At 34.9% G+C, this 22,966-nt stretch overlaps 1 long non-coding RNA gene across 2 annotated transcripts in view; it reads right to left on the bottom strand.

The window, feature by feature from the left end:
- Window positions 1-22,966, bottom strand: part of LOC145690277 (uncharacterized) — a 390,913-nt gene that overhangs the window by 317,581 nt on the left and 50,366 nt on the right. For both annotated transcript variants that reach the window (XR_014132186.1, XR_014132185.1), the window contains exon 2: window positions 402-478. This is a non-coding gene — a long non-coding RNA (uncharacterized LOC145690277). The remainder of the gene's footprint in view (window positions 1-401; window positions 479-22,966) is intronic.

The following is a 22,966-nucleotide window of genomic DNA, read 5'->3' as shown; positions in this document are numbered from 1 at the left end:
CTTAGAGAGATTAAACCCGGGACTGAGCGCATTAGCTATACACTTATGCAATGTTCTAGAGATCGAAAATATAAATATATGCATATAACTCATTTCTAAGGAAAATGAACTTATATATATATTGTTATGAACTTATACTGTATATAATGGATTTGTATAACAGTAGACTCAGTTACAATTAAGTTCGATTTGTCATACATTTTGTATTGCTGAGCTGAAATAAACAAAAAAAGTCTTTCTTAAAACAAAAAGTGATTGAAATCTACTTATTTTCATGCTAATAATAATTAATGATAAATAATAAATTAAAATCAAATACTACATATAATTAAACACAACAATAATGAAGTACTCTGTGCATATATAAGTATAAACCCTTTTTATTTATCTTCTTTAATTACCATTTTACTGTCTTCTTTCTCATATTTTTGCAGCAATGAGTATTGAACACTAACCATTAAAGCGTTAATCACAGAATCTGTAAGACAAAAGGAATTGAATTATATTGAGGAAATGCACTTAAGTTTCTTTTAAGTGTATATTGAATGTATAACATAATATTGAAATAAAAATCACATTAATAAAACAATACAATGTAAATATTATTAAAAATCTATATTTCTTTTAAATTATATACTATTGATATTTAAAATAAAATTTATTATTACGATTTCGAAAAAAATTAGGTAAGATTTTTTTACATGGAATATATATTTCTCAAAGTATAGATTGTATGTGACAACAATCTTTTCCTATGTAGCCTACTCAAAAAATGTTATATGGGAACCTCAATAGATAGCAATGGGTAGATGGCAATTTTCCTCTTACTCGGAATGCTATATATTGAAAACAGGTAGCCCTATTCGTACTCAAATTCATCCCAAAAGAAAGTGTACGGATAGGAAATCACTTTTGCTGACCATTGTATCCTGAGATTTCTTATTATAGAATACAGAAAACACAGGAACTCCAACCATAATGATTACAAAAAAATATTTTTTTATATTAATATAAACGATCTACTTTACTTAAATTGCTTATTGATATGCGGATTGAAAACGCTATAAATTCGGTCATTTGTATCTATTTTTGATGGTCTCGAATTTCAAGACATTGCAATAGCGTCATTTCAGATTTTGCCAGGGGGGAACTGCCGCAATCGACATAAGAGTTTCATTTTTTTATTATTATAGTAGTATACAATATGGACTTGCCAAACTCAGGGGGAGCAATTGCCCCCTCCGCTTCCCAAATGACACCCCTTTATTCCCGAAGAGTCTCACTCCTGACTTAAAATAAAGAAATCTTAATTTAAAATGCTGGGGGTCATATTTTTAATTCTGACTTGTGTTCAGGAATTGTAGAGTGGTAACTTGAACGAAAACAAGAGACAATACTTTTTCTCCCTTGATGGACGTCTATCAATGCAGGGGGAGGCGATCGGAGTGATCGCCCCCCTCCCAGAAGAGGAAACTTTCTTATTTTATATATAAAAATAAAACCCATCCCAGAGTTTGGAGCTCTTAAAAGTAGCTCTAAGTAGCAGTATTACAATCTCCGCCCAGCCCCCCCCCCCCAGAAGTCCGTCCTGGATCCGCCACTGTACCAATGAACACTAAAATTTTCTTTGACGCTGACTTGATTAAATTGATGAATTTTCATATTCACCTACAAAAATTATTATTAATTTAACTTTCGGAGTCAGTGGAACTACTCAAAATCCAGTAAACTAAGACAGCAATTGTCAAATATTTTTGCCGTCGTTTTGCTACTACTAATAGGCCTACTTCAGTCAGTACTACGATTTGCCGTGCAAAAATACTTCTGAAAGTGATCTGGCAACCCTTACCTGAAATCCTAATTCAAGAGGTCAAACATGAGCAACATTCAGTTAACTCTCACTTTTTTTTTTCTAAGCCTGCCTTATTTTGGTTGGGACAAAAAATGAACCCTTTTATTCTTTTCTTGTAGAGAAACGGGAACTTCCGCAACTTCTTTTGCACAACTATAGGCCTATTCTCCCCCTCCCCCTCTTTTTTATGTCATAGTCAAAGGGTGAACAGGCGGCGGTGTGCAGACTGTCACATGTGCAAAATGTATATATATGTATGTTTGAAAGCGTCAGTAACACGAGCTTTTTAATAAGTCCACAAATCATTCTTCCTTTTTAAGAAGAAGAAAAACGGATCTGCCCTGATTTGAACCCTTCCATTCAAAACGGAACAGGTAGTCTCGAACTGGTTTTTTAAGCCTTTCTTTGTAATCCATATGTGTACATTTTTTTTCAGGGGCCTCCGAGAGAAGAAAAAGGGTAAAAAAAAAAAAAAAAAAAAAGCTCCACTGCAAGGGGTGAAGTTAAAGTGAATACAAGCCAGCCTCCAGACAGAGCTTCTTACCTCTTCGTACTGCCTTTATCCATTAGATTTTTTTTTTTTTTTTTTTAACTGACAAAATATATCTTGCAAAAATTGTGATTTGAAGTAAAAAGTCACATTGCAGTACATGATGCTTCTATAGTAGGGTAGAGTGAAAAATTGAAGTTTGCACATCGGTATTCTAATAGTGCGGGATTATTGCTCCTTAGTAAGTATTTTAAAAATCAATATTTATTTTCGTTGAAATCTATTATCTTTGGGTGCCACCAGCATGGTTAACTCTTTCCTTCCGCAAAATTTTCCAGCTTTTAGGTTGGCGAGCAAAAAGACTAGAGGAATGGTTGATATCCTGCCAAATAATTGTCTTAGAAACTTGAACTAAAAAGAATTGAAATGGAGAGTATGTGTTTTTGTTCTGCCAAAACATTTTACAATACGTAGAGTCAGTGATGTAATGCTAATATTTTAGGTGGGTATACGCTCCATCATTTGTTACACACACACACACACATTTTATATATATGTTTTATGCGTTTGGGGATTGAAACTAGACATGAAAACAAGCAAAAAAAAAAAAAAAATGTATTACACCGAAGTCGAAAGCGGCGCCCTTTTCGAGTTACGAGCGCCGGAAAGTGCAGAAAACTGAATTTTGAGCATTAATTGCTCAAATATTAATAGTGTTAGAAGAAGCTGTAGTATGGTGAATTTTAGGAGAAACCATACTTGTATTTTCGAAAAATACCACATTCAAGATATTCGGGAAATAACGCAAGACTTAATTAAAGCTTGCTCCATTTAATCCACAATTATGTATGAGACCTTAACTTAATTTGTGAAATACTGTATCTACTTTCTCCATACTCTTGAATTTGGTATTTCCTGACAGGTGTGGTTTTATCTTAAATTCACCACAACGCTTTCTGTAACACTTATTTGCCTTTGCGCTATTAATGTTCGAACAAGCAGAATATGCATATGAAGTAACAAAAATAAAAATCTGGGTGGAGAGCTACATTTTGGAGAATAGTTATCGAGCCATTTAACCTACTAATCAGGGACTAAGAAAAAGATTACTTACAGTATCATAGGTTAATTTAAGACCATATCTAACTCTGCGTAAGTAGGTCAGGTTGTAGAAATGGTTGTACTTCCAATTCGAAGCCAATGTATGGCTGAATTAAGTCCTGATGCCAGCTCCGAAGTTAAGAGTCGGGTAGTATCGATATACCCATCTAAAACTTTAATCCAATAATTTCTTTCGGGTCGAGGTTCAAGCTTCCCGCAGGAGCAATTCAAAAAGAAAAAAATCACAAACGACAATTTTGCTGAGCGAAATAGCTCAACTGCTAAAGCGTTTGCATCGCATTTGGGAGGTCGTGGGTTCAATTCCCACTGTCGATCATCCTGACTGGTTTTCCTCAGTCCTACCAGGCAAATCCCGAGATAGTACCTACTAAACAGGCCATGACCAATATCTTCCCAAATCCTTTCCATTGTTGTTAGGTATCCAATATAAAATGGCCTCTTAGCTGTATCTGGTGATTGTTAAATAAATAAAATAAAATAAAATAAATATACACCCTGGAGAAAAACGAAAAATAGATAAAGGCAAAAAATGCTTTCCTCCTAAAAGTCTTTCCTAAAAGAAATAAAATTGTAAACTAAAAAATGGGAGCTTTTCCACTTTTTAAATTCAAATTAGAATTTTTAAGATTTTTTTTTTAGAAATTAAAACCGAGGAAGCAGATAAGAAAAGTCTAGCTTTTCTAGGTAGATTGCAATTTCCGTGATCAAACATTTTCTGAGATTGATAGGTCTCACATCTTATTAAACCTTAAGTACACTGTCAGACAAAAGGATTTGAAAAGGATGCTGCCAGTACTTATAAGCTGATGTACTATTCCAGCATTCACTTAATCTGTCAAAGAAAAGCTTGAAAAGAACAGGGAGGATGGCCGGCTATCATTTTTTTTTAATAGAATTACTCGCACAGTTGTTTCTAGCTAAATTTAAAACTGGGTCGTTCACACAGTTGTAAATTCCTATAATAATAATAATATTATTATTATTAATAATAATAATAATAATAATAATAATAATAATAATAATAATAATAATAATAATAATAATAATAATAATAATAAATCGGTGAAGGTATGGTAACCCCTTTGCAGATCAGCTATCTTGAAAGTATTTTCTTCATTCGCACCACGCAAATATCGGAATAGTGCCTAACTTATAGGCCCCAATTAGTCTCCTTTGCAATGTCTTTAACGAAGGACCTTATCCCTCTGACATCTTCGTCATCAAATCGGAGATGCCATAACAACCTTTATAATGTGAAATCGATAAATTAATAAATAAATGTACTTACGTCTTTTTCTGAAGTAGTAGTTAGCAAATTAATTGTTCTTTGGATTTTTCTTCCCTATTTCTCGATATCTTTGCTTTTACGTTATCGTCAATGGAATTCACACAGCTATTGCCTCTCTTCCTTTTTAACCAATTTTCTAGCACTCGCCAACCCCCCTCCCCCCAAGTTTAAACACTATTAAGCAAATGAAGTTCGGCTACTACAAGTGACGGCTCTCCTGAAATGTTCGAAGATTGCTCTGACATGCTCATACGCTAGGTCTTTCCTGACTTTTGTTTTCTACCCCCTCCTGTTAACAAATTTTCTTCATTTTTTTTTTTTATCTGAACGAAAACGAAACAACAAAGAAAAATGTTTATTTTTGCCCCATCCTTTTTTGTTGTTGTTGTTTTGCCCGGTAGATTGCGGAAAAACCACTACTAGTACTAGCTGCTGAGTATATATGAAAACCAATCGCCACTTTCTTCGATGTCAATTGCGGCTACAAATGAGTAGTACTAATCCGAAGTTCGCTGTTGTATTTGATGGTATTGGGAACGACGGTGAAAGCTTCAGCTAAACTGACGATATGTTACGTTGTTCTGTTATTTTTATGAGAGCCAACGATTTCTTGGTGCAAATATGTACATTTAATTTCCTCTTAACCCTTAAACTAAAGTAAAGACTTGTTTTTTCGGAACCTCCTTACAAGATTGGAAATGAACTGGTTCCATGCCATATTGCCTTGCTCAAATTGTATCCAATAGGTAGACTTTGAATTTGGATTATACAGGGCGTGAAAACGGTGGTCATTGCTATGTCAAAATAGAACAACGTCAATGTCACCACCTAGATATACGCCCTACTCCTCATCTTCTTCACCACTCAACTCTATCTCCCACTGATCTTTAGAAACAAAAGAGTTTCCAAGAAAAACATTTAGAAAGAGCTTGGCTTTATTTTATTATAGTACCAGAGGTCAGCTTTCACAAGGTAAGGACAGCACATGTGACATCGTGAGTAAAAACCACTGCAGGTTCAGAGTGATGTTTTCCATTATAGAAGAGATTATCAGAAAACTCGATTCTTACACCCCGAAAACGCAAACTTTTTTTTTTTTTTTTTAATAGACATAATTCGCGACCACAGCCTGACGACCAGCTGTTTAGTGAATTTTTTTGTTTTGAAATACAGCACATGAAAAGTATTAGTCCACCAGCGAATGAGTGCGGGCGGCCGATTTTGGAACTAAAATACAAACAACAGTGTTTCTAACCGGATCACTTGTAATTAATCTATCACAGTTGTTTTTGCCCTGTTCATAATAAACCACTTCACGCATATGTTCAAGTTAAGACAAACACAATTTCAAAAGTTATGGAAGTTATTTTCAGAACATTTTAAGGGACTGAAAAAAAAAAGTACATACACCCTCCATATTAATATGACAATAACTTGCGAATAAACTAACCTCAGTGTTGTACAAAGAAACACTAAGAACTTCGTAGCATTAGAGTGTAAGGAATTCCTAATTCATCTGTTAACGAAACCTCGAAGTTCATCTTTGTGTATCAAAGTTATACTTTGGCAACTGCGCTTTCATTGTTTAAAGCAAGTTCTATTGTGTAGTTTTGAGATAAGGCGTCTTCGAAATTGCTACCAATTTCGACCATGTGATCGATCGATTGACAGTACCTTCAGTAACAAATTTGCATTGAGATCATTTTCGGATGTGCTGCAAAAGACTGGTGAGAGAGAAACTGATAATCTAACCGCCTCCGAAGGAGATTTGGATCCGCCCCTAATTAAGAAGGTAGATAAAGATAACTTTCTCTGATATCTAACCTGTCATTATTTAGCATGGTTTGGTAATTTAAAAATCCAGTATTTCTACCATATTTTGAAAAAAAAATATATATTTAAAAGAAATAAACCCAATGTTACATTGAGGCGATAGGGGAGCGATTAAAATTTAAAGTGGGGAGCCTGACAATTGATTTCTTATAGCTCGTGAAATTCAGAAAAAATGAATTTCATATTTAAAAAGAAATACAAAATACCTTTTCAGGGCAACTCTTACATTCATTATGTTATTATAAAGTTAATGGTACTTTTGAAATTGATTAGAGTGAATAGATATGTATTTAAGAAACAAAACCGCTTGCGTAAGTTTTTCAAAATATCAAGTTAGAAGAACGAAGTTTGTCTTCCACTGCTATCTCATTGCTCAAAGATACCGGCGATGAAACAATTGACCGGAAATCTACGTAGCACATTTTAGTACTTACCTTGAAATAAAAATACAGCTGTTTAAAGACGATTGATTACCTTTGTCTTTGAATTTCATATTGTGAACATCACATGAACTGTGTCTTAAGATGAATTACATATTTAATTTTTGCGTGAAATTATGAATATTATTACAATTTAATTAGGGATTTGCATATAAAGTTTATTGATATTTACATACGTATCAGCGGTAGCATATAACTTTTATTAGTATTTTTATGTATATATATGGTTTATTTTGTTATGTAACTGAATATTAACGAACAACAGGACGGGACTTCAGAGTGAAGCAATGATATTTTGATATTAATTAATATTAACTTCGAAGAAGAGAGAAAATTCTATATTTTAGATACGCTATTTTGCTGGCAGAGAGGCAGCGAAGGCCTCACACAAAAAAAAAACTTAAAGAAAGCATGTGTTCCTAACGGAGCGTTGGACTCCCACGTCGTGGAAGATGTAGGAATCAATGTAACCATCTTTATAAGGATAGAATACCTATGAGCTTCAGGTTTTGCTTAGATGGATTGCTAGTCTCATTTCTTAGTGTTGTTATAGGTAGGAGCATACACTATCACTACCGAGACACAGTGCCCACAAATACAATGCTTTAAAAGTCATAAAATTTTTAGCGTATCGATGAGAGAATGCAGGATACAAAGAGGTGTTATTTTTTTAAGACACACCCATTTTTAGCATGTTAGACTCTTGAAGCGTCCCTTGGTCAACGGAACACTCTCAGAGAAAGGGAAGTTGACAATTTCAAAATTATGGACGAGTCCACTTGAGTTATAGTGGTTGTTGTCTAGAACGCTGTTTGTAATTGTTCCGTGACATCCGCTAGATGTCTCTGTCAAAAGATAGTTGTCATCTGCTCCGCTGATATATGATTTGTTATAATAGTATGTGTTATGTTATGTAAATAAACTTTCTGGGTGTTTCCGTAGTTTTAGATATATTTAGCTCGATATATATTTTGGTTTGATATAAATGGCTTGTACTAATGGCAGTTTTAGGCCTAGTTAATGGTTGTGGAAGGTATTCAGAGAGACTAACACAAACCTCAGTTTTTTTTTAAACCTAGACGAGATGCAATACTGTTGCAAGAGAGAAGCGAACTCTCAAACAGTTCTATAATGCTTATTATGATGTGTCAGGCTACTTCAGCCTTGCTTAGAGTCATTTTAATTTGTTTGCATTCGGTGTAGCTTATTTAAATTGTTTAATTAACATAAGTAATCAACTCATAAGCACAATCCTTCAATGCATCAGTTTCAGTAATTTACAATATGCAATGTCACTTGTACAAACAGTTCCTGGTGTCGCCACTAGGTGGTACCACCTGTCAAGTCGTGTAAGTAAACATGTCAAGTGACCAAGTTTGAATAATTTTGGTGTTTATTTTAATATTTCTAGTAAATACAGCACAGTGTGAGTGAGTGCAATATACTAAACTGAAGCTTAATAAATAAACTATCAAACACTCAGAGTGACTATCAACGATGTTATTGAAGTGAACTACAAAGTGCAAAAGAATATGAAAAAGTGTTGTATATCGAATTATCTAGGTCACTGGAAGCTCACAGGTGAGGGATGTACCTTTCACCCCTATTCCAGGGAAGCAGGCTATAGTGGATTGGCCCAACCCAAAAGTTGGAGGAAACAATAAACCTTGAAGTGAATATAACATTACAGGGGACAACCAGGAAGGACAGTTCCTCTTGAATCGCGATATAGTGAACATCGAACACGAAATTCGGAGTCTTGTTTAACCGTCAGTTACTTGAAACTTTGTAGCATTCAGCTATGTGTTCGAAATAGCAGTGCTTTAGTTACAAACATATACTTAGTGCGTGTGTGCTTGGAAATGAGCATTAATAGGTAATTTACCTCCGGTAACTCTTCGTTTACGCCGAACTAATATTCTCTTAGTGGAATGAGAGCGTAGGAGGTAACGCTAACATTTACAAAAGTGCGTTTTACGAAAAGTCTACGAGGTGATATCAGACAAAGTGCAACATGTATTAAAAGTTACTAGTGGGAAGAGACAATGCTTTACCATATATTTAGTGAAGTGCTTCGCACAAGTAGTAACTTTTGCCGTTTTACGTCACACGCCGTATCACCTGTTAACGTCACTTACAGTGAAAAATAAAGTTAGTAACAGCATTAATGAAGACAAACTCAATGCCTGATTTTGTAGGCAACGTCTGATGCGAAATTATAGCATAGCTTATTTAAATACCGTTTAATACAAGAACTGAGCCTTTTTGCTTGTATTCAGTAGGCGGGTTTAGTGCAATATAACGCCAGTGTGTCATATGATGACAGTCTAGTGAGAACTTTCTTCACATATAAACCTATTCGCTAGTTTTATCGCACCAAGGACTACCCTGTTGAACCGCCACTGGTGTAGCAGAAATCCAATGTCAGAGGAAAGATGACGGTAGAAAGAGCCTAGCAGCACGACAGGAGAGAAAGGAGCATGGTCCCCAAGATCGGAAGAAACCCTACCCGGAAGTGTATACAATAGTGAAAGCAGAGACACTGCAAGTAAGAAGAGCGCGGCGCAATAACCATAAACGTGCACGAACGATTAAAATTGAGAGCTCAAAAGTGTGATAAAGAAATTTTAAAAGGAAATATTTTTTTTTCTTTTTCTCAGGTCTCATAGCGAGACCGCGCGCGCGAGTGCTCCTGTAATATTAAAATATTTTGTGCATCTGGAATTATGGAAGTGGTGCATTAAAAAGGATTACCACTAGAATTTTGACTTCTATTCTTGTTTGCAGTATGGCCGCAAGGTAATGTGTTACCCTTTTGTCTATCTTGTTTCCTTTTCAGGCCAGAAGCTGGGTCTATCAACGAGTCGTAAATACGATGAGCGTATTTTGGGTATCTTTCGCATACAGGATGGGTGTTAAAACCATAGTTAACCTGTAAATTAGAGTTTCATGCTAACAGGAATCTTATTTTGCTTTTCAAAATTTTAATTTTATTCAACTTAAGACTCTACCGACTGAACTAAATTTAGTAAATTAACTTTGTGGCTGGAGGTTGCAGTAATTTAAAGTAATTATCAGTTTACATATAAAGATTCCTCCCACATTTGCATTTTTGCATATTAATTATTTTGGTAATTCATTCATATCATGCAATCTCACTTCCTCCCGCTCACAATATGTGCACACAGGATTTGTTAAACAAGACCGTACATCTGATATGTTTAAACTATATGCAACTTATGCTCACGGGCTAAACTCAGTCTTCTGAAGTCAATCGACAAATGATTACGTATTACAGACACAAAGACAACACTAGGCTCCCAAGTTTCAAAATTATATTGTGTATGAAAACAGATAATAGAATTAATTCTTTGTCACAAGAGACCTAGGGTCTGAAAGAAATTCAGAGGTAGTTCAAAGGGAATTTCTATACTCATAAATAAAAGTTGTGAATTTATTGTGTATTGAACCAATGATATTTATGCTTACATTACCCATACGCTGATGTTTTATCGATACTTTTATTTCACATTTACCAAAAGGCTGGATTACGATTATAATCCTAAAAGAAAGATACATTGTAATCAGGTTTTACAAGGCAATCCCGAAAGACAAGCTATCCAATCCCGTAGCCCTTTAAAAAATTAAGGAAAATTTCTTCTTCACTTCCTTTTCCCCCAAAGGGTTCACATTAATCGAAACAATGAAATGAAATTTCTTTAGTTTAACGTCCCATGATTATGCTCTTTATGCTAGAGGAGACAAATGATTAATGAAAGTGAAACATTGTAAAATTAATTGTTGGGCTCTCACAGAACCACGTACAACAAAGACACATGCGCTAGCCAATAGACCAACGGAGAGAACTTCCACAGTTCTCGAGTGGAAACGTATGGGAATTCTTTCTTGGCTACAACTCAAGAAAATAATTTAGTTGTCAATCGATAGACCTACATTAAAACAAATACAAGCATCGCGAGACTTAACTTGATTTAAACTTACAGTTACAAGATATTGCGCAAGTATCTAAGCTACCAACCCATAATTAATATTTTAGTCATTACATCTTATTACTGAGTTTTACAGGTTTCTACTGTTTTATAATTAAATCAAATAAAACGTAATCAATTTTTTTTGTATAATCTGCTTAGGCCTAATACACGGTAGAAACTCACTTGTATGCTATCTTGTTCTTAAATCGTTAATTTCCATGCATATGCCATTATCCACAATACATCTGCATTACTGCAGGAATAACCATTACTGTATTCAATAACAACTATATAATTTATGGAGTTCTTTATTAAGCGAAACAGATTAGGCTACTTATAACATGTAAACTGCAACTTTTGAAAATCGTTGGATACACTGCAGAGTGACGCTCTCCGTTCCCCTGTCCCACCGCGCTTACCTAGAAACTGATGTAAACACTACACTAGCGCCCTCCACGAAAAACCGCACTAATATCCTGGTCAAATACTATGAATCGAATTTAGCGTATACCCACGTACTTCCTAAATTGTAGGTGGCTATACGATAGTTTCCAAAACTTGGAGGTGGGTATACGCCGTATACCCGCGTATACCCTCCATTACATCCCTGCGGTAGAGTGAAAATATTTCAAATTTTCGTGCTACAAATACAAGGACTGCTACAAATACTGACAGAAATGGTGGAATAATACGACGTTTAGAAGAGTCTGTCCAGAGACTTTTTCAATGGTTGGTTTGTCTGCTGCACGTAAATGAGCACCCTTTAAGACATTTGCTAGAATCAATTGATGGTAAGACAACAGGTCCTCATACATTTTCTGGACAGATTGGAAGATCATTATTAAATTGTGAAAACCAACAAGTTGTGGAATAAGATATAATTGAGAGCCATCTTTGAGCTTTTGAGAATTATAATGATCTCAGTGCGGATCAGAAGTATTTGTATGAGATTTGCAGGGCTGTTTCAAATGGACATTTTCCTGATTCTTTGGCAAAACGCTATCCAGGAAACATTTCGCACGTCAGGTGGGTTCCTACAGCAAACAGAATTATTCGATTGTATGTAGCTACACCAAACCCTTCAGAAGAATTAAAAGTGCTCTCTCGGTATGTTGTAAAAGTGTATGCGCCAGTTTGGTTCAGCATAAAACAGAAACGTTTTGGCACAGATGGATCAAGACATTTCTTCAAAATAATTCAGTTATCGCGCTTCCTTCCTGAAAAGTACAAGGCTGTCATTGATCCTGTACTTCAAAGAAATGGATACTTTGCACATCCTGAAAACATTCTCCTCTCTATGATCACAAATGAGAAGAAACATATCAGAGAACTGATATTTCGACAAGTCCTTAAGGCAAAAACCTCGCAAATGCCTGGAATCAGAAATTACTACATTCCATTACTCAATTTTGAAGCTGAAGACTACACAGAACTCATAAACTGGACAGATTTGGCTATAACTCCCCCCCCCACACACACACACACTTATTATGGATCTCACTGCTGCGAATATTCATAGAGTCATTCAAGGTGATACCACAAATATTGAAATTCCGAATATTCCATGCCTTAGCCAAGCTGTAGAACGATGTGTAAGATTGGTGACAGAAGCATCGTCTTGTGTTTGTGGTAAGTGCACGAGATGAATACATAAGGGCAAGACTCGAGTCCCGAAGACGTACGCCTGTCTTCAACACAAAGTCATAGTTTTCTACAGTGTAATGTATGTTGACATGTATCTCCACATATTATTTTGATATGAAGTTTTCCTAGCTCATTTTCAAGAATAGAAAGTAATGTATTTTGTGATGTTTTCACATATTATTTGTATATTAAGATTTCCTAGGTTATTTTCAAACTGAGATCAGAAATGTTCATGTCATTACATGACGTTTCTTATATTTGCAATTAATCTAAAAATTGTGTGAAGATGTCTATTGTAACATACACTACACACAAAAACCTAAATCTTATGTTTGTACTGAGCGGTGTATTTTTGTCATCTTTTTTCACATATCGTATTATAAAGCTTTCTTAGCTTATATTCAAACAGACAAGAATGAAAAATCGCCTCACAAACTTCTCTAATATTATTAATATACAGTATTTATCAATGATGCCTACATAAATCTAGTCCAATTTTACGTACAAGGTAGTGATCTTTTATATGTTTGTTCACATATGTTTATAAAGATTTTCCAACTGATTTTCAAACTAAGATAAGAAACAAAAAGGTTGATGTTATGAAACATGTGTAATATTTGTAATAATTATAAAGATGTTGTATTCGAATATAGCATATATGTAAGATACTTAGTTTCATTTTTCCATTCATGTATAATGTAAAAAATATAAGTACGTTAGAACTAACTTTTCGAGCCCTCTATATTTATAGCACTAAAAGGAACTGACTCAGAGGAGTGAGGTTTCTGTGATACAATATTGTTGTATAACAACTTTTCCGAACAGAAAAAAAATGACTCATTTCACAATACTATTAAAAATACATATTTCAGCCAAATTTCAAGTCCGTACAGCACCCAAGGGAAATGACTCAGGAGACTAATATTTCTGTGGCACAGTACTCTAATGGTAAGGCAACTTATTCTCTCTATTATAAAAAAAAAATAATACAGAAAAAAATAAGTTTGTCCCTTTTACCAATACGGATAAAAATATTGGATTTCAGCCAAATTTCAAGTCCCGTGTGGCACCCAAAGGAATTAATTAATGAGAATAATATTTTTGTGATACAGTACTCTAATGGTAAGGCAACTTTTCCGCCCTATTAGAAAAAATAATTCCAAAAAAAAAAAAATAACCACTATTTCACTCCACCCTATTCTATAGTATAGTTAACTACTACATTGGGGACGCGATGGCTCAGTGGTAGAGCGTTCATCTCTGGTGCGTGGGGTCCTTGGTTCAATTCCAGATCGCGACAAGCAGAGATGGAGTGGGTAAAGTGGGTCAAGATTTTTGAGTGTGTCGGTGGGTCGTGGGTCGGCAGGACGTGACTCACTCTGACTCACGTCAGTGCATTGTAAACAGCGTCTCATGAACACTGGTAAATTTGTCTACGTTTTACTTCAAAGCCACCATTTTTATTTCTTTTCCATTTGTTTCAATTTACTTACCTGAGATGAGTGTATCTAAGTTAAAAAAGAACTTCAGGCACTTTTGGATATTGATATTTGTAATTGTAACAGTAGCAACAGAACTTATTACTTGGCTTTCGAGACACAACCTGTCTTTTTTTTTTTTTTTTTAAGGTGCTAACTACTGGATAAAATATATTTTTGAATCGCCTATAAAATATGAATTATATAAAGATTGAATGCAACTAGATGTGCGTGATCATCACGGCCAAATTGTAAAGTTAAATGAAATGACTTTTAGTATATAGTTAGACCTTAATCCCAACGAAGGTGTTATCATATCGCTTTTATTATAATACATATCTTAAGAGGGAGTGGGATTCGATTTTTTGTGAAAAATTTAGTATCTTACGACCCGTTCAACTTAGGGAGCTGAAATTCAGTATATCAACTCTATTAAAAATAAACAGAACGTGTCCTAGCATTTTTTTAAAAAATTCTTATTTATGGGGGAGCACTTTCTATATGCAAAATCGGTAGTGGTTTGATTTGAAAAGAAAATATAATCCAAAAGATCGATATTAGTTGAGAAACAAAAAATACAGTGTTTCGCATTTTATATCCACTGCTTTCTATTATAATAATTGCTGGAGTTTGTGTTTATTATATGGAGCTAAAATATACATAACATAAATACATAAATAGACATAAAATTTGTACTGTAAGCTTAATTACATGGAAATTTTAAGTTCCATACGGTATGCTTAATTATATGGAACATTTTACATTTTTCCTCCCATTTACATTGGTCTACTTTACCTTGATTTGAGACTTTCAAATTTCATCCTACGAGTATTTTTCACTGAAAAGGATCTGTAACTCAACAGGGAAAGAATTATTGAAATCCATCGTAATGTGGCCCATGACAAGAACTTTATCATTTTATATCGTAAAGGTCAGATCCACCGGTATTGTAACAGCGATGCTTGAGCGATAGACCATAGAAATTCAAATTCCGATTACTGGTAATTTCACAGCCTTGTTTTATTACAAGTGTAAACTCTTTAATCAGTGGAGAGAAGGGCGTAGATCAGCTTTTCCCAACCGTTGTGCCGTGGATGGGCCGCTGGTGTGCCGCGAGGAATCGAAACAAAATTATTAATTTTAGAGCAATCAAATTGCAAAACGTAGGGGAAAATGTATATTTGTATTTCACATTACTATTAACCTCTACTATGAATCTACAATTTTAAGTTTCATAAAGGGTTACTGTCCTGCATTTCTAATGTTGAAAAAAGTATTTGTTATCATTATTATGACCATTATTGCTTCTTTATTGTTGCAGACTATTTCGTAACTTGAAAATGTAAAATATCATTCAATCCTCTCGACAAATTACTACATTTGTGTTTTAAAAGTAAAAGAGATTTGTTTGTTCGATCGTTATTTAGTGATATTTCTTCTTAGTAAACGCTTGGATACAGTTTTTGAAAAGAAAGCGTATTTTTAAAAACCTGAGTCCAATATTTTATTGCAATTATTCTCTGTTTTAAAATCAGAATGAAAAATAAGCATAAAGATTTACCACGAGGAAAAACAAGTGATAAGAGCTTTCTTCTCTGCGAGGAGGAGATCAATAATCACAGAAAAAATACCACTGTGTTTTACATTTACAAATAATAATATCTATAAGTGTGCCGCGCCGCGAGAATCCAAGTAACAGCCGTAGTGTGCCGTATGTTAAAAAAGGTTGGGAAACGCTGGGGTAGATTATGGGTCAGAGTTGATACAATGGATTTTGATGGGTTACAGTGAGCCACAGTAGTTCATGGTGGGTGTTGGGTCAGGGTGGGTCACGGTGGGCCGTGGGTCACGATGGATGGTGGGTCAGTGGGTAGTGGGTCAAGTTTTTATTAACCACACCATCTCTGCCATCAAGAGAATTTTGTACGTGTTTCTCGGGGTTCTCCCACTTTATTCATTTAATCATTGCATTTATTTCTCATCATCATTATCTCCTTTACTCTAGCCGCTAAAACTGTGGGATGTAAAACTGAATAATTTAACCACTATATCGCTGTAATTTTCACGTGGAGAATTATTTTCTTAATTTTTTTAAGTGTTATTGAAATGAAATGAAATTTCTAGTTTTCGTCCCACGATTATACCCCATAGACTAAAAGAGACGGACGATTAATGACCAACTCACATAGCCTAGAATCGAATCGGAGACCTCTAGCATCAGAGATGAAAATATTGAAGTTTCATACTTGGATGCATCACATTCTAGAAATTAATGTTTATAAAATTATTTCATTCGTTATCCTATAAAGCAAGCATTCCATCCCATCCTTGGTTTATTGCAGGACGCTCATCCCCTCCATTAGGATTACCAAGGATACGAGACGAGACAAAATGTTCGTGACGAAATAGAGCATTGATTCTTCCGGGCATATTTCCTGGCGGGGGCGAGGTTTTGTTCCTCCTGAGTTGGTGAACCGCGTCCTACCTTGAGTAATGATAAACTAATTTGCAATTACATGTCACTCTTCTGCAGGGTACACACCCTTAAGCAAATAGTGGCCCAGTGCAGCCTCTTCCGATTTTGATTGGTTGTTTTAAAGTTTAGCATCCCTTTCAGCACCGAGGCTATATTAAACGTTCACAGCACAAGTTAGTCAAATAATATGTAACAAAGTTGTGAGAAAAGGAGACGAAGTTTGTACAGAACATGCAAGTAGGGGTATAAAGAGAAAAGTTTGCGTTGCTGAAAACTTTATAAGAATTATTTACAATGTCTGGACCTCAATCTTTTATAATCTCTGAAAGGAACTTCAGATGGAGATCTTAGAGATGGAATAAGTCTAAAATGACTGAAAAGTTGACTTGATTTCCTTGTACACTGAACGATCCATATGAGACGTGAACTTACAACTTAATATGAGATCTTAGCTATATGAACTCCCGTCGGGATTCGAATCCAGGTTCCCCAGGCCGTAGACACGTGCGCTAACCATGTACTCAAGAGGCAGTTTTCCTTCCATTCTAATTTCTCTTCCCCGAACAATTTTTTTCCGAAGAAAACCTGGATATGAGATGATACAGATCTCTTCCAATAGAAGTAGACAACACATTTTCCGAGACGAGACGTAACATCCATGGCAATTTTTCGAGACGATACTGTCTCAACTCTTGTTTGGTAGCTAACCTTACCCTCCACGGCTTATGACACATTCATAATTATAAATTCTACTAACACCTCCCATCAAGAAAAGAATTACTTTTTGCTTCAAAACTCACTCAATTATTATGCGATACATGCCCTCTCGTACAACCATTGTTATTAAATAACGCTGTTATTACGTATTTTACTTTCGAGCGATGGTAGAAGAGAACACTACACAGTGGGGGGGGGGGGGAATAATTCAAAATGTCAACGGATTTACACGTTTCATGATCCTTATATAGCGAAAAACGGATGTTAGAATGTCTCTTCTTCCGTCCGTTCGTCCCGATGTAAATATATTCACTCATCTAGAGCAGTGGTTCTCAAACTTTTTTTTACTGACGGCACACTTTACTGAACGTCAAGATATCGCGACAACTTGTTTGATTTTTTTAATGTTAAATGGATAATTTAATTACATTTTTTCTATGAATATAAGAATATTGTTTTACATTATTGTATAAATTATATTAATATATTACTTATTACATTGTTAAACAAATTTGATTATATACAAATGGTAATTAAATTACACTGTTACGATAGTATTTTAAAGTTACAGAACATATTAATGTCGATTCACGGTCGGAAACAAGAAATATTAAATCAGAAATAATTATGTAATTGTAACGTCAAAAGAAAAACTATTGTCCAGTAACTATTATATATAAAACAATTCTTCTCAGAGTATAAACACCTCATCCAGTTCCTTGGCAGGTGGTAAAGTGCCAAGGACCGACGAGACGTTACCACGTTGGATAGAAACGGATATGCGCTGTATTAGATAAGATGTGGAGCGAACTTCGCCGGAAACACAAGAAATGCGTCTTCCTATCTCCCTAATGAATTCAAGACTTCTTGCACCCCAAGCACCACTTGTTTCAATAGCGATTGGAGTGAAAACAAACTTTTCGAGAAGATTGTTGTATTTTCTTTGCTTTTCAGCTTCTCTGCGATTAGCAACAGCTCCAGCGTTCATTACTGACAGAGGGAGTATGTATCAGCGCATGTGAAGTCCCACAATAAACATTTACCTCTCATCCATGGAATCAGTGTCATCCCATCCGGTCGCTTTCCATCCGAACGACAGCAACCAGAAGGTTCCCGTATGAAATTCAGCTGTGTTGAGGGCTCGTACTCGTAGTATTATATCATTTACAGAGGAATGTCGGGCGAATCTACCAGCGCTCTTCATGCATGAAAGGCCATGCAGGCCACGTTGGTTAACCTCATCCCCACACGCTGGACAGCGATGAGGCTCACAAACTGCTAAGCCTAAACGTAAGGCTGCAGCAATTCGAAAGCTTTCATTTGACAAATGAAGGCCTAAAGGCGGAGAAGGTATCGCCATCAACCATGCACCCGCTTCGGGAGACGAGGCAGAAAGAAGCCTGGCTTTATCTTCCGGAACAACAACAGATTGTAACAAATGATTATGTAATTGACATGCAATTGGTGTATACCAAGATGACTGATAACACTTTTTGTTAATCTCCGGAAGGCTTGTATCTGCTAAGTTTCCCCACTTATTAGAGCCTTCTTGAACTGAACCATCTGGATCCAAACAATAACCCTGTGGAAGGAGAGCTTCGATTAAACGCAGAGATCCGTGGTATGACGCTAAGAATGTAGGAATCGCCATATCCACAGCTCGTCGAATACCAAGACCGCCCAAACCAACAGGTAAACATGCTTGTGTCCAAGAGTTGTCATTTAAGGAGCAGTTCAGAATTGATTCAAGGCCAGTTTTCAGGACAGTATCATACTTTTCCAGCAAAGAACTCTCATGCCAAGATGGAAAGCATCGTAAAAAAAAATAGGTTAAGCGAGGGATTGATAATAATTATTATGATTAATTATTATTATCATTAATTATAAATGATAATAATAATATTTATTATAATAATGAAACCAATTAGTTTTTTTTATAATCACTCTATATAGAACTGAGCATTATTCCTACCACTAGAGGTGTTGACTGATGCAGTCTGTCTTGATTTTAACTAATTATTATTAAATTATTCATGATTTTTTTAAATTCTAAAATTTCGTGACACATTTTAGGAGACTGCGTGACACATCAGTGTGTCGCGACACATCGATCGAGAACCATTGGTCTACTGTTCTACCTATTGAAACCAAATTTTAAACTTAAGATTTTTAATAAGATTCTCTAGGAGTGTTTTTCGAATTTTTCCTCCTACTCTCAAAAATAAGGATAGTTAACTGAAGGGCGAAATTAAAAATTTATGGCGATTTTCTCAAAAACCACTCTGACGACTTTCTTAGCAATCCTATAATATGGTACAGGTCGTTTTTTCTAGGAAAGTTCCAGAAGGGGTTGTTTATTTTCGAGAGCTGGTTCTTTCTAGACGATTTTCTCAAATACGACTAATATGATTTCTTCCACACTTCATACGAGTAAATAAATATTTCGTCAATAATTGCAGCATAATAACATGATTTGATTTAAGAGGTTGAGAGCGAGAAAGTTTAGTATGCTGGACTGTACCTTTCATTTTATATATATATATATATATTAGAAGCTGGCCGCTTTAAAGGTTTGATCCAATTTTCTTTGGACACACCCCTAAAATTTCAACGATGCACTTTCGTCATAACATTTATCCACTCTCCCGTTATGAGCACCCTTTTATGTCGTATCTTTAGTAGAGTGTAGATAGATGTTAAAGTTAGATATTTGTAATTGCATTGAAGAAAGCATAAGTCTTCAGCCAGGGTCGGCTTTAGAAGGTGCGGGACTCATGCGAACAATTTTGCAGGACCCCCCACATTCCTAGGCAACTTTCATGAAAGTCAACGGTATTATATTTTTATATATATACTCCACGGGAGATATTTTATATACTAAATAATCTATTGTAGACCTTATTCCTTCGTGGTAGAATAAAAAAAAAATGTACGCTTGAAAAATGCATGCGAGTTAATAAATCAAATAGATGTAAATTACATTAATGTAGCTTACACTTGATGTTAATATAAAATTGCATACTTGTAAGCCTACAAAGTAACTAACAATTGGCTTGTTTGCACATCACCTCTGAAAAATATAGTCATAATACCACATTTTAGTGACTGTGAAATGATTTCTTTTTTTTTTCTCAGTTATTATATCTCTTCACAAGAAAAGCGAAAATTTAAGTGCACGGTTGAAATCATAATTTTTGAACTTTTAAGTCATTTAACATTCATAAACTATAAATAAGTCATATTATTATTCTTTCTTATTAAAGGAATTTTTATAAAATTATAAAATACTTATTAGTTCTTTTCCTTGTTTTTCTTCTCTTCAAAGTCTTAAAATTTTGTCTAAGTATAAACTCCTATTCAATTGAAAATTCCCAAACTGTTTAAACCTTTTCTTTGAGTTGATTATCCCAACTAGGGATTGATCAGTTTTGACTTGAAAAAAAAATAAATAAAATAAAATAAAATCCTCCAGATTAGACTCCTCCTTAAAGCCACTGGGATTGTCAAGAAAGGTGTCTATTGCAAATGTGTTCAAATGTGTATTTGATTTTTTTTACATTCTAGTGCGGGGGCTCTTTTAGGCGCGGAAACAATCGGCCCAATCGTCTTAAGCGTGTCCCTATTTTCAGTAGCAACAGGGAAACAAACCTATTTTGACAATGAGGAGGACCAACTTCCCCGAACAACACACTTGGGCATCATCGAGAATTGGTAAATGCAAAAATAAAGTTGAAAATACGTTGGTCTAACGTTGTTTAAAGTGTATGTTGGCCAACCAATAATTTGCCATCATTTATTCAGAAGTAGGCTAATGGTTGGTATGGTTAAGAGTTGGTAATTGGAAAAATAAAGTTTAAAAATACATTGGCCCAACGTTGTTTTAAGTGTATGTTGGCCAACCAACAATTTGGCATCATTTATTCAACATAGGCTAATGGTCGGTATGGTTGGGAGTTGGTAACTGCAAAAATAAAGATGAAAAATACATTGGCTCAACTTTCAACAATTTGCCATAATTTATTCAACAATACGTTAATGGTCGCTGTGGCTGGGAGTTAGTTATTTCAAAAATAAAGTTGGAAAATATTGGTCCAATGTAGTTTAATATGTACGTTAACCAACCACAATGTACCGTCATTTATCCAACAGTTTTGACCTCGCATTCCCAATCGCAATTTTACGTCTGTCGTAGGGGTTACGGTGGCAAATAGTCGGCAAAGTGGTTAATTACAACGAAGGGTTATTCATGTAATTTTCTCCTTTTCTACCCTCTGTACCACGGTAAGTTTAAAGCCCTATTACACTCTACCCACGAAGACGTACCTAGGTATAGCTTTTACTTGAGTGGTGTATGGCAAGTATATTTGCTTCGCTTCCTTTCCTGGTTTTCTAAAACTAGACTACTATTTGTTCCAGCATCTCGATCACTTCTCTCCAGGAAAGAATTTCCCTGATGACATTTGGGTACAACGCCCGATGAGGATTTCTTCTCATCTCAGATATTGGACTTCTTTTGTCATGAAATTGAATTGTTGGCTAAGAGAAGGCAAAACATTATGGCTGTAGCCTGAGATTACTTTGACTAACCAGGCATCGTAGATATATTCTTTTCTTTTGAAAGTTACACACATCTTTAGGATATTTCAATTACGCCAAGCAAATACTATTGGAAAATAGTTTCTTCTATTTAAAACTAGGTTGGTGCGAATAAAATGACCCCTACCAAAACGAAAAGTGCCATACATGGTTTGGTTAATCAAATTACTCGTAGTTGTCATTTGCAACCACCAATGTTGGGTAAGTTACTTGTAAAAATGTAACGCGTTACAAGTTAGTATACTTTCTCTTAAAATGTAACGCGTTACTAACGCGTTACTTGCCTCAAAAAAAGTAACTGTTACTTCGAAATTAACGCGTTACTAACGCGTTACTTTTAGGTCCGAAACTTTGAATATGTAAAAAAAAAAATCTTATTATTTCAGTTTTCCGTACTACTATTACTTCCGCTATTATTATTATTATTATTATTATTATTATTATTATTATTATTATTATTATTATTATTATTATTATTATTATTATTATTATTATTGCATGTTCTGAATCGATTTATGTAAATGCAAGGACAAATTTTTACTTGACAGCTATATGAACATTTTAAGGTAATGTAACATTGACTAAAATGCCATACTGCGTTACTCGTAGGGATGTACACGAGTGAGTTCGAGCAAGTTTTCTTTGAAACTCGATTCGACTAGAAACAGGCACCTTTGAACTCGACCCGAGAACTCGGCTTGAAAAATTTCCTCCAACTCGACTCGAATTCGGGTCGAGTTTCGAGTCGAGTCGAACCAAATCTGGTGTATGGTTTCGAGTACTCTCTTCAAGTATTTTACATAGACAATATAATTATAATCAATGGTACTACTACAACTTATTATTATTATTATTATTATTATTATTATTATTATTATTATTATTATTATTATTATTATTATTATTATTATTATTATTATTATTATAACAACACTGTGTATACACATGAAACATAGGCGGTTTATATCTGAATACTAAGAAAGTAATTGATTGCCAACCTCGGTAGTCGTGAAGTCTAGGAGTCAAGGACATTGTTCA

The sequence above is a fragment of the Thermobia domestica genome, chromosome 7 (assembly GCF_964235325.1).
Source record: "Thermobia domestica chromosome 7, izTheDome1.hap1.1, whole genome shotgun sequence".
NCBI lineage: Eukaryota > Metazoa > Arthropoda > Insecta > Zygentoma > Lepismatidae > Thermobia > Thermobia domestica.
The sequence above is the reverse complement of the archived record's forward strand: the minus strand, read 5'-3'. Positions and strand labels throughout refer to the sequence as shown.